Here is a 13,246-nt window from a genome sequence, read left to right on the forward strand (position 1 = left end):
GAGTGTGTGTGCACTCGTGCATGTGTAGTTTATATTCTACTTTGGTATTTACAGTATAGTGAAAACTACAATTTTACGAAAAATGAAGTTATAAGAGATAGCACGTTGTTATTCATTAAGGATCCACCCCTCTTTCTTCAGTCTACAGTGATTGCTTCAGTGATTGGTATGTGACCCATGTCACATACACAAAAGGACTTAAGTACAATTGAATTCAACCCATATTTGAAATATATGTTGTACCACTGTGTGTGGTGGGGGAGAGGTATTAGAAAAGACTCTTCTACTTGATCTGGAAGTGCGTGAGTTAGGATAAATATAATTACTACAAAATTGGTAAGAGATGGGATGAATATCGTGCTGGGGCTGCAGGTGGTCTTTGTCGTCACTAGAAATGTCCTCCTTAAGAAACAAAACGCCCCTGGCTTGGTGGTGCATGCCTGTAGTTCCAGGTGCTCAGGAGGCTGAAGCACTTGAGACCAGGAGTTTGAAGCCAGCCTGGAGCAACAAAATGAGACCTCTTTCTCCCCCACAATTCCCCCTTAAAAAACTAAAAAAAAGAAGCAAAACAAAGCATAGCAGATTCCTGACTGTATCATTTAAGCAGCACCTGGGCCCTACCTTGGACATTTCCATTACACATGACTAATTCCTTTAATCTCTTTCTTTTGAAAATGAAAAGGCCCTCCAACATTCGAAATATTCTGGACGTCTTTCATTTTCCTAACCAAGCTCCAATTATAACACTTAATCTTCATTAAAAACGATACACATAGGCTGAGCACGGTGGCTCACGCCTGTAATCCCTGCACTTTGGGAGGCTGAGGCAGGAGGATCATGTGGTCAGGAGTTCGAGACTAGCCTAGCCAACATGGTGAAACCCCGTCTCTACTAAAGATACAAAAAATTAGCTGGGAGTGATGGCATGCACCTGTAATCCCAGCTGCTCAGGAGGCTGGAGGAGGAGAATCACTTGAACCCAGGAGGCCGAGGTTGCAGTGAGCAGAGATCGTGCCATTGCATTCCAGCCTGGGCGACAGGGCGAGACTCTGCCCCCCGTCCCCCATGAAACAAAAAAGATACACAGTCTTTCAATTAAAAAAAAATGAATGCTAAAAGTGGCCATTGAAACTATGAAACAAAATTAAAACTTAACAGTACCAAGGAAATACAAATTAAAACAACATTCAGATATTTTCCTTAGATGTTAAAACAAGCAAAATAGATGTGGTGTATTTTGTTTCTAAAATTATATAATCAGAATTGACAAATGTGTGGGATATTTGAGTTCGTGTACACTGTATATAAAAATGTAAAAAGTAGCAAAATATTTTCGAAGGGAGGTTTAGCAGTCCCAAAATGTTTAAAGTTTTATAAACCTTCTGTTAGAAAAAGAAATGTCTTCTGGGAATTCTCTTCCATACAACTAATTTTTAATGAATACAAATCTTTAAAAACAAGAATCATATCATTTATTTTTTAATATAGCGAAAAACATTGATGACATCAATAACTAAAACCACAAATACGTTTAAAATACGTTTACAAACTAATATACTGATATACAACTGTGTACACATATCATAATGTAGCATATTTAATAACTTATGAAATATTCAAAATATTAGAAGAAATATCTGGTTTCCTATATCATATAGAGTATGATACATTTTAATTTTTTAAAAAGCCAAATTTATATCACTAGCTACATATTCTTCTATCTACCTGTAACCTTTAAGTTAGTGTGCTAATAATAATCTTTATGTGGACAGGTTACAGTTGGTTATATTTTCTTTTTGAGTGTGCTTAACTGGAAAGTCTGGGTGTATGTGTGTGTGTGTGTCTGCTTGTGTGTGTTTATAATTAAATTACAGGGGCTGGCGCGGTGGCTCACGCCTGTAATACCAGCACTTTGGGAGGCTGAGGCAGGTGGATCACCTGAGGTCAGGAGTTCGAGACCAATCTGGCCAACATGGTGAACCCCATCTCTACTAAAAATACAAAAAAATAAGCCAGGCGTGGTGGTGCATGCTTGTAATCCCAACTGCTTGGGAGGCTGAGGCAGGAGAATCACTTGAACCCGGGAGGTGGAGTTTGCAGTGAGCCGAGATTGGGCCATTGCACTCCAGCCTGGGCAACAAGAGTGAAATTCCGTCTCAAAAAAAAAAGAATTAAATTACAGATTGTATTTTAAGTTTTGTAATTGGTACATAGTTCCGGTTTAAGTATTTTGTGGAAGGCAGGAGTTATATTGACTAGGTTAAATTTTTCTTTATAAAACACTATGTCACACTTTAAGTAAATCTTGTAATTTATAATTATCTACTTATTTGGTACAATAAAAAAACCTGTATTTACAAATAGGTAACTGTCAATTATAAATATAGTTTCTAAATAAGCCACAGGATGAGTAGCTAAATTTCTAAATAATGGTTACAATATTATTGTTGTGAACAATTTTTAAATTGGAGTTACTCATTTGAAATTTTTTTAATTTCAGGAAGATTACTAAAATGACTAAAGAAAATAAATAAAACAACACTGTAAAACTCTTATTTCAGAAAAATTTTTAATAAATGTGATTTCTACCTTATTTCTTAAGATTATGTATCCTAAAATTTAAAGTAATTTCCTGCATGCTGAACAGATAAATAAATGTTTAGTTTCAGAAGTGAGTCAGTTCATGTGAAATGGAATAATTTTTATGAAAACCTTTTTGGCAAGGAGAGTTCACATGGAACCTGGGCAAAAGTAAACTAATAGTGAATGTTCTTGTCTTTCTTTTTCCTTGTAACTTCCCTCAAGGTTCTAGGGACTGACAACCTATTCTCACCTATTATACATGGTATTTGGCTGTCCAAATATTACTTGCTAAGTGGCAGATTTCACAAGCTGTACTGCTCTTCTGGGTCATGTCTTCCAGAATCTGAATTTGAGTGAGCACCTGGCGCTGAGATCCCATTCCTCCCTCTGTGTCACTGTGATTGAGCATGGTTAAACTTGCCAGGTAGTTATTGTCCCAAAAGTGCCAGGGCAAATATGTCACATTCTTTACCCACCTTTACTTTCAATGATTTTGCCTTAAATTCTATTTGCTGATTTTTCTGACACTACTAAACTTGCCTGATATCAGCAAAGAAGTGGCCATAGAGCCACAAAGAGCAAGTATGATTCCACTCTGTTTTGATCATCATCAATCAATTTGTCATCCCTGTCTTGATAGCTGATCTCTCAACCAAATGCTATGTTGTAAAGAGGAGAAAAATTTATCGTTTGACCATGGCACAGAGAAAGAATTGCTGTTAATGTCTTATTTTTAAAAGTAGGCATAAATGTGTTTCCTTATCAAAATAAGAAAGCTACAATAAATAAATTCTCCACTTTTATTATATAAATGAAATACTACTAATAATGATATGCAGGTGATGATTTACTCTTGAATTTCTCTTGTCCATCTTCATTTGTAATAAAGCATTAAGTTCTTGTTAATTTGTTATCACCAACACAGACATTTAAACAAAGTTTAAGTAGCACCAAATGCAAGTAAATAATACAGGTGAAGATGTCACAAGATTTTAGAAAGGGGAAAGCATACCTGTTTTTATAATGCACGCTACCGTAAATGGAAAAATAAATGCTGGACTTAAAATTTTGCACGCTGAACATATGTAATATGCTAAATATTAGTAATATATAAATATAGTAAAATTAAGAGGAAATGGGTTTAATCACAGATTTAGCAAGCATCAGTTTTGTATATTGACATTTTGAAGTCCAAACTTTGTATAATAAAAAGCACCACACTTGGTTACCCAGATTGACAAAGCAAGTCAGCTTCTATCTTTAGAAGGAGATATGATTATATAAATGTCGTAGTTTTTCAATTACATATGTAGGGAATGTGCTAAGTCCAATGTAATGAGAGAAAAATAAACACCTATAATTACAACAATAAAAATAACTATAAACAAATAAAAACAAAACAATTAATATAAATAAGCAAACAAAAAAGATACCTATTTTTAACATGTGGGTTCATTTATTTCATATAAGCATATATTTCATATAAGCATATACTTTTATGCTTATATACTATGCTTGTATTTACAACATTTTTGCAGGGTTACTACATGTAAAGAATTAGAGATTTTAGTAGGGAGACTGGAGTTACCAAGAATAATACATTTCTTTGAAACAAGGTTCATTTGCAATATGTCAAAAAAGCAACACAACTTAGCATTCTAAGATAAAGTGTTCTGCAAATGACAAGCCATACTCCAGCAGAATTTGGTTGTCTAGCCTATTGCTACGGTTCTTCAAGAAGTGTAATTTGAGTTACTCCCTTATTAAAAAATAAAGAACTGACAAAATGAAAAGAATCATAGGATTGTACTCAAAGTATTTAGCCTACAACTGCATGTATGTACATGCACACACATACACACACACATAAATAAGTACACTTGCACAAACACACCAAACAAATGTCCATTTACTTGAAAGGATAATCTCACGTAAGCATGTTTCACAGGTACAATTTTTTTTGTGAGTGGGTTTTTTGAAACAAAGAGTTGTTCTTCGTCCCAGATTGGATTTTGAAGTTAAATATGATTCTACCTTAATTCCAGGCTCCTAATTCAATCTTCAAGATAAATGACAAATTACAATTTGTTTGTTATAGCCTGAATATAACTGATTAATGTACTTTTCAGTTACACAAACTTGGAAATATAATGATACATTCTCAATCACTGTTGAATTAATTCATGAATGCAGTTGCCTCTGTCTTGAGTTAATAGCTAAGGAAAATAGTATTTGTCCACTCTTTGCAAAAGATTTGCATGACTTGGAGTACTTACCGCTAGCCATTTTACTCTATTGATTGCAATTTGTAATTTCTCTCAGAAACAGAATATGCAGACATTTTTACTCTAGTGTCATCCAAAGAATGAGAGCAGTGGGTTCTACACTGGATTTTTCAATGTGTGATCACGTGAAAAAAAAAGGCTGGCATAAGGCTGAAAAGTCACCTGGCATAAGGCTTTAGGTGACTGTAATAAAACCTACCATTTTTAGGCTTTCAATGTTTATTTTATACCTTTAAGACTCCTCATCCTTCAGTTAAAACGCATTGTTATATCTGTATTCCTACTACCTGATATATTGCTTTTTGCCCATGAAATATCTAGTGAATATAGACTACAGACTAAATAGCTGGTAAACATACTGTCTCAGGCTAAGTAGTTGCCTGTGTTTCCTATAGGAGTTCAAATTGGCGTTATCTAGAGTTTGAGGGGCAACTATCAAGAGAAAGAAGGCATCAAACCTCCTTTATTTGGAATATGGGAGAAAAGGTGGGGGGTCTTTTAAAAATGTCCTGATTCTAATAAATACATCACAATTGAATGGGATAGGGAAAAAAGATATTGAATGGTAATTATATCACAAAGCTCAGTGTAGAGTGTTGTAAAAAAAATAAAAACTATGATTTGCCTTGATAATAGTTGTGATAATAATTAATTGGGAGTATTGAAGAGGGAATTATTTATTGTGTCCAAGTGAGAGCATCAATCATTTAAAAACAATGTCAGAAATTCATGTTTGAATGAGCATGTCTATTTATTACCCACCACTTAAAAAATATTAGTTTGTTGTTCACACAATCCTAAGCCAAGCTACGTATTTTAAAACATTTAAAAAATACTTTGATTGTCTTATGACTTTCATTATGGTTGATTAGCAATCAGCTGCATATCTAACAATTGTTCTTTGTAAGTGGATTAGTCCGTTTTCACACTGCTATAAAGAACTTTCTGAGACCGGGTAATTTATAAAGAAAAGAGGTAGAATTGACTCAAAGTTTCATGTGGCTGGGGAAGCCTCAGGAAACTAACAATCACGGCAGAAGGGGAAGCAAGTATGTCTAACATGGTGGCAAGGGAGAGAGAGTGTGTGAAGGGGGAATTGTCAAATACTTATAAAATCATGAGATCTCATGAGAACTCACTTACTAGCAAGAGAACAGCATGGGGGAACCTCACCTCCATGATCCAATCACTTCCAACCAGATCCCTCTCTCAACACGTGTGCATTATGGGGATTACAATTCAAGATGAGATTTGAGTGGGGACACAGAGCCAAGCCATATCAGTAAGTAATCTTTCTTTTCTCTCTTACTGTTTTTACTGTGTTTCTCTTTTACTTTGGAATACTATATTTTCATTATGTTCTGCTAGATAGGTACTTTTTTAACTATTCTGGTGGATTGTTGTGGTGCTTATAGCAAGATTCATAATTTCTATCATTTTTGAAACACAGCCATTATCTTCAAGAACATGTTTCACCCTTATGTCCTCTCTCCTTTCTTATAAGACTGAAACTAAACAGATAAAACAAAAATAGAAATAAAGAAATGAGAAACAAATATTATTTACACTTGAGTCTATTTAACAGGTTTTTATGTTTATTGACTGTACAAATATTAGTGCATTCTGAAGGCCTACTATAGGTAAAGAATTGGACATTGTAGGAGACAGATGAGAGTTTCCAAGAGTAATGCATTTATTTGAACTACAATTCATATGCAATAGATCAGAAGTGTTGACAAAATATTGTTTCTTAAGTCTTTTATATTTTTCTTTAATAACTTCAAACTCAAACCTATATTTTAATGACTTCAAATTTATATTTTATAAATATTTTAAATTTAATATTAAATTAATCTTGATATCTACCTATATTTTAGGTAATTTTTTAGTTCTATATTCTAATTTGTAAAAGCTTTATTAATCTATTTTTAATCTAGCATAAAATCTATTAGGTATTAAAAAATAAATATTCTTTACATTTCAGCATATTCTTCTGTTATTTTAACTGACAAACAATAATTGTATAGTCTTATCATGTATATGTTGTTTTTTTGGTGAGAGCTTTTTTTTTTTTTTGAGACGGAGTCTCGCTCTGTCACCCAGGCTGGAGTGCAGTGGCACGATCTCGGCTCACTGCAAGCTCCGCCTCCCGGGTTCACGCCATTCTCCTGCTTCAGCCTCTCCCAGTAGCTGGGACTACACGCGCCCGCCACCACACCCGGCTAATTTTTTGTATTTTTAGTAGAGACAGGGTTTCACCATGGTCTCGATCTCCTGACCTCGTGATCCGCCTGCCTCGGCCTCCCAAAGTGCTGGGATTACAAGCGTGAGCCACCGTGCCCGACCCTATTCATCTGCATTTTCATGTTCAGGTTCAATAGATTAATTTTTTAAAATGCTCTACCAGATAGATATATTAATAACTTAGTTCATTATAACATTTAGTATTGGTTTTATTAAGTTTGTAATAGTCTCTACTGAAAATTACTAGATAATATTTAATGACAGAATATTTATGTTGTATGTATAACTTCTACAATTACAATCAAGCTATCCAAATTTCAAATTATTTATTTTTAATTACATTTGATTTGCAATTAAAAATTGGCAAATTACTTAAAATTTGTTGATTGTTTTAGATATGTAAACAAGATAAATTAAAAGAGTATAAGCAAACATTTCAATTTAGGACCTTCAAAAATTTTATTCTCTTTTCATATTAGAGTCAGGAAAACTCCTTCAGAATTTTAACAACAAATATGGATAAAATAAAAAACAGACATGTTGCTAATGGTGATGTAATCATTTGTGATGGATACTCTCTCTCGGTATATTCACGTTCTTCCTGTCTTGATTCATTGACTTGACAGTAGAACATGCTCAGGTTTCTTCTATTATTAAAACAAAACAGCATACCAAAAAATAAGCAGTCGGAAAAATGAACAAGGAAAGACATTATTTAATACCAAATCACACCCATTTAGGATGCTATTTATCTACCTTGTCTTAGCAAAGGAAATGAATAATCATCAAGTTGTCTACTGAAAGTATAGTATTTTCATTCATTTTGCTGAGCTATCCACGGGCACTATGCAATCTGGATAAATTATTTAGTTCTGAATCCTTCTTTCTTCCCTTCCTTCCTTAACTCACTTCACTGACTTCCTTCACTTCCTTTCATTAATGTCTCCTTTATTTTTATTATGTTTGGGGGTTTTATTCTGAAATTTCTCTTACTCAGACACTGGGCTTCCAGAGCTAATTCAGTTATTTCGTTTACTATTCGCCATCATTTGATGATCATTTCTAATGTCCAAGCTATATTTTCAAGACTGTCATTCAGTACTTTTCATTTTTTAAAAAAAACTATATACTTTATAATTTCCAGGAGTTCTTTCTTCGAGTACTTGATTTTTTCATAGCATCTGTTCTTGTAACGTGCAGTATCTTTTCTCTCATTATTTGGTTTTCCTTTTAAGTATTGCCTCTGATCATATGAGATCTATTTATGTCTGTTTGATTTGATCTCCCTACTTGTCTGTAAAGAAAATACAACATGGGAAAGTAAAAGTTTATTTTTCGATATTTACTTAAACAGTATACATGTACATACATATATGTATATGTGTATACCTACATATATATGTATACAGGGTGTGATGGTTAATATTGAATGTCAACTTGATTGGATTGAAGGATGCCAAGTATTGTTCCTGGGTGTGTCTGAGAGGGTGTTGCCAAAGGAGATTAAAATTTGAGTCAGTGGACTGGGGGAGGCAGACCCACCCTCAATCTGGGTGGGCATGATCTAACCAGCCCCCAGCATGGCTAGAATAAAGCAGGCAGAGGAACGTGGAAAGAGCAGACTTGCTGAGTCTTCCCGCCTTCATCTTTCTCCCGTGCTGGATGCTTCCTGCTCTCAAACATCAGACTCCAAGTTCTTCAGCTTTTGGACTCTTGAACTTACACTAGTGATTTGCCAGGGCATCTCATGCCTTCAGCCATAGACTGAAGGCTGCACTATTCGCTTCCCTACTTTTGAGGTTTTGAGACTCGGACTGGCTTCCTTGCTTTTCAGCTTGCAGACAGCCTATTGCGGGACCTTACCTTGTGATTGTGTGAGTTTATCCTAATAAAATCCCATATATATATATATATATATATATGTCTCCTATTAGCTCTATCTGTCTAGAGAACCCTAACTAATACATAGGGTCAGGCAATATTCCAGGAACTGGGGACACATTAGGAAACAAAATCACTCAGGGGGCCTATGTGTATATAAACAATGTTGTAAAGAGTGGGAAATTCTAACAAGAAAAAAAAATAAAGGGCAGTAAGAAGTAATTAGTTATAAGGCATTCATGTGTTAGCCCCACAATAAGGTAACAATGGCAGAATTGGCAGGTTCTTCCAAGGGCACGAAATACAATCAATGATAGTTGTTGTTTTCTCCCCCCCAATTAGAAATACTCCCTGGCCGGGCGCAGTGGCTCACGCTTGTAATCCCAGCACTTTAGATGGCTGAGGTGGGTGGATCACGAGGTCAGGAGATTGAGACTATCATGGCCAACATGGTGAAACCCTGTTTCTACTAAAAATCCAAAAATTGGCTGGGCGTGGTGCCAAGTGCCTGTAATCCCAGCTACTCAGGAGACTGGGACAGGAGAATCAGGTTTGAACCAGGGAGTCGGAGGTTTCAGGGGCCAAGATCCTGCCACTGCACTCCAGCCTGGTGAAAAAGCGAGATTCCGTCTCTAAATAAATAAATAAAGAGAAATATTCCCCAGAGAGAAACACTCCAATCACATACCAGAACAGAACTAGCTTGGCTGACCAAATTCTAGATGTCCAGCGGGGAAAGAGGCTTTCCTGTCTAAGTGCAGGCATAAGTCAAACTTCCTTCTACAGCACAGTGTTTCATTCCCAGCCCAGCTGGGTCTTGTTTCCACTTTTCCAGAATCTTTAGGGCTCTCATCTTTTTGCTATGGTGGACTTGGGAAACGCAGCGGTGGCTGAAAGAGTAGAAACTTCTCTTCATTTCAGCTCCTCCCTGAACATCTGGTTGTAGAGAAGCACATTTCCTCAGTGTTCTGAACATTTCAAAGGTTCTATTACATGCGGACTGACTTATTTGTTTTCCTTATTACAGACATCTAGATTTCAACTTTGCCTTGAAAAATCAGTTCCTACTCATGTACTGGTCTTGCTGTTTTCCAAAATTATATTTTTCTTAGGGTGTTTTCTCCTTGTTTTCCATCTATGGGGCTTATACCTTGTATTCATTCACTGTGGTTTAAGTGTATAGTGGGAGGGAGAATAGATCAGTGTTCATGTTTCCTCTGTGTTATTTCTAAAGTGATTATTGTAGAATGCAAATCAGATCATTTTCTTTCCATGGAAAATCCTCTTTGGTTCCTTTTTGCATTGAAGATAAAGCTCAAGCTTCTAAAAATGGTTTTCAAAATCTTTTCTGAGTTGATACTAACCATAGTCATAATAATAGTAATTGCAATAATGTAATAATTATTATTTATATTTTGATGGTGACATTTATTCATTACTATGTGCTAAGAACTGTATTATTTCATTTAGTCTTCAAAACAAACCATGAAGAAATAATTTTGTATTTTACCTCTTCTATCAGTTAAAGAAAAATAGTTTCTAGAAGTTATCCAACTTACACATGGTAACACAAATGATTAACTCATCATTATAATTAAATTTATTTATAAGACTCAATAGTTATTTGTTGCTAGACTCAAGAGTCTTATGAGTTCCAAGACTCACAAAAGTATTCTAATGCTTTTCTACGCTATTCTACAGCTGCTAGCATGGTGTGATATGGTATGGTATAATAGTATCATATAGTATAGCATATCAAATGCATAAGATAGGCCAGGAAAGGAGGAAATAGGGTCAAACTATATGTGCAGTACAGTGTACTTGTAGTATAGTACTTCCCTATCTGACTTACTCCCTTGTCATTTTTTTAACTCTTTGAATTTAAACTCTATTCAACCTGAACTCCTTTCAGTTTCTATATTTTCCCCCTAATTTTTCTCAAGGTAAGAAAAATCACATAATCTCAAGATGCATGAAACTCCTCAGCACCTATACTCTTCCAGGAACTCTTTCGTAAGTTTAATGTCCCAATTAGGAAAACATTTTATCTTTGTCAATCACTCAATCACAGCATACTGCAATCACCTATGATATGCCCACATTTTCCTTAGATTTTTTGTAAGTTTCATGAACTTATTTTCATGTATTTCCTCTTCATTACTATAGCCTCTTTCTTTGGGCATCCTAGTAAGTGTCCTATATTTCTCAGTAAGATTAAAATAACTCTATTAGTTTCCCATTGCTGCTGCAACAAATTACCTCAAATACAGTGGCTGAAAAGAGCACAGATTTATTATCTTACAGTTCTAGAAGTCAGAAGTTCAAAATTGGTCTCACTCAGCTCACTGCACATCTTAGCTGGAAAGCGTTTACTGCCGGAAGCTCCAGATGAGAACCTGTTTTCTTGCTTTTTCCTGCTTTTTTCATTTTTTGGTCTGTCCTTTCACAATCTTCAAAGCCTAGTCACATCTTTCTTACATCAAATCACTCTGACACTGATTCTTCCACTTCCCTTTTTCTCATTTAAGCATCCCCATGATTATTTGGGGCCAGCTGAATAACTCAGAATAATCTCCCTATTTTTTATTTTTGGGTCAGCTGGTTAGCAACTTTAATCTCATCTGATACGATAATTCCCCTTTCCCATGTAGCCTAACATAATGGGATTAGGAAGTGAACAGAGGTAAGGGATGGGATTTGTGAATTTTCTGCTTGCCATGATAAACAATACCAATTTGGTTACTATTCTAATGAATAAATATGTTTTATAGATATTTTCCAAATCAATCTTTACAAAAACTCTTCAGAATAGCGATATCTATCTCAGCTTGGAAAATAATGGCTGAGGTTCACAGTACTAACTGGCCGAAGATCTAGCAGCAAGTGGGAGAGCCTCGATTCAAGGGCAAGTGGAGAGACCAGAGTGACATGCCTTTCATGAATATTGTTTTTCTGAGCAACATTCTTTGCCCATCAGGCAAAATATACTTCTATTTCTTAGTCATATAATTCTACTGATGTGTTACATGTTCATATATGATTTTTTTCCAACCGTCCACAAATGACTTTTCTGAGCCAGCTCCTCTTCATGGAGCTACTCAAGCCTCTGATTAAATTTCCTGGGTTTGTTTTGTTTTCTTTTTACTTTAAAGAAATATTGGCTGGATTGCTGTCATTTGTGATCAAAAGCATTGGGCTTACCCCAGTCGTTCAATGCCACTGCACTGCCTTCCAACCATTATTTGGTATTCTTTCTAGCTTCCAAGAGAGTTTCATATATACATTATCATTTTTAATAATCAGAACAAGATCTGCCTATTTGATATTTTCCCACATTAGAGATAAAGTAGGATCTGAAGAATTATTCCCTCTCTTATTGCATTTGTTAAATAGATGGATAGAGATAGAGAGATGATAGATAGATAGATAGATAGATAGATGATAGATGATAGATAGATAGATAGGTAGAAATAATGTTTAGAGTCAATATCTCTCAATAAATTAACTACATAAGCACAGGGTTTATATCATCACATTTTTTGCTATATGCCCAGCACTGAGGCCCCATAATTGGGATTAGATGCCATATTAGTTTCCAGAGGCTACCATAAAAAGTTCTACAACCTGGGTAGATGAAAACAACAGAAATGTATTCTGTCATAGTGCTGGAGGCTTGAAGTCTGACATCAAAATGTTGGCAGGGCCATGCTCCCTCTGAAACTTGTAGCAGAAAATCTTCCTTGCCTCTTTCTATCTCCTGGTGGTTCCTTGGCACTTCTGGGTATTCCTTGGTTTGTAGCTGCAGCTGTCTAATCTCACAAGCAGAGAATGCCACATAGCATTCTCTGCTTGTGTGCCCGTGTCTCTGTTTTTTCTCCTTTTCTCATAAGGTCACCAGTCATAGTGGATTAAGGACCCACCTTAGTCAAGTATGACCTCATCTTAACTAAACTAATTATATCTGCAACAACCTATTTCCAAACCAGGTCACATTCTGAGGTTTTAGGGGTTACAATTTCAACATATCTCTGGGATTCACAACTCAACCCCAAACAGACACTTAAATAATAGTTGGACAAATGATACAGTAGGATACAAGGGCCTGTTTAAAATATTTAGTGTAAGAATAGATGCAGACACAAAAAGTTTCCATTTTTGAACCACTGGAAAGCAGATCTAGCCTGTGTTGTATGCCAGTAAGAGTGAACCTTTAAAAATGAAAGACACTACAATGCAGACATTGGGTAGTGTCA

Source organism: Symphalangus syndactylus, chromosome 1 (assembly GCF_028878055.3).
Source record: "Symphalangus syndactylus isolate Jambi chromosome 1, NHGRI_mSymSyn1-v2.1_pri, whole genome shotgun sequence".
Lineage (NCBI taxonomy): Eukaryota > Metazoa > Chordata > Mammalia > Primates > Hylobatidae > Symphalangus > Symphalangus syndactylus.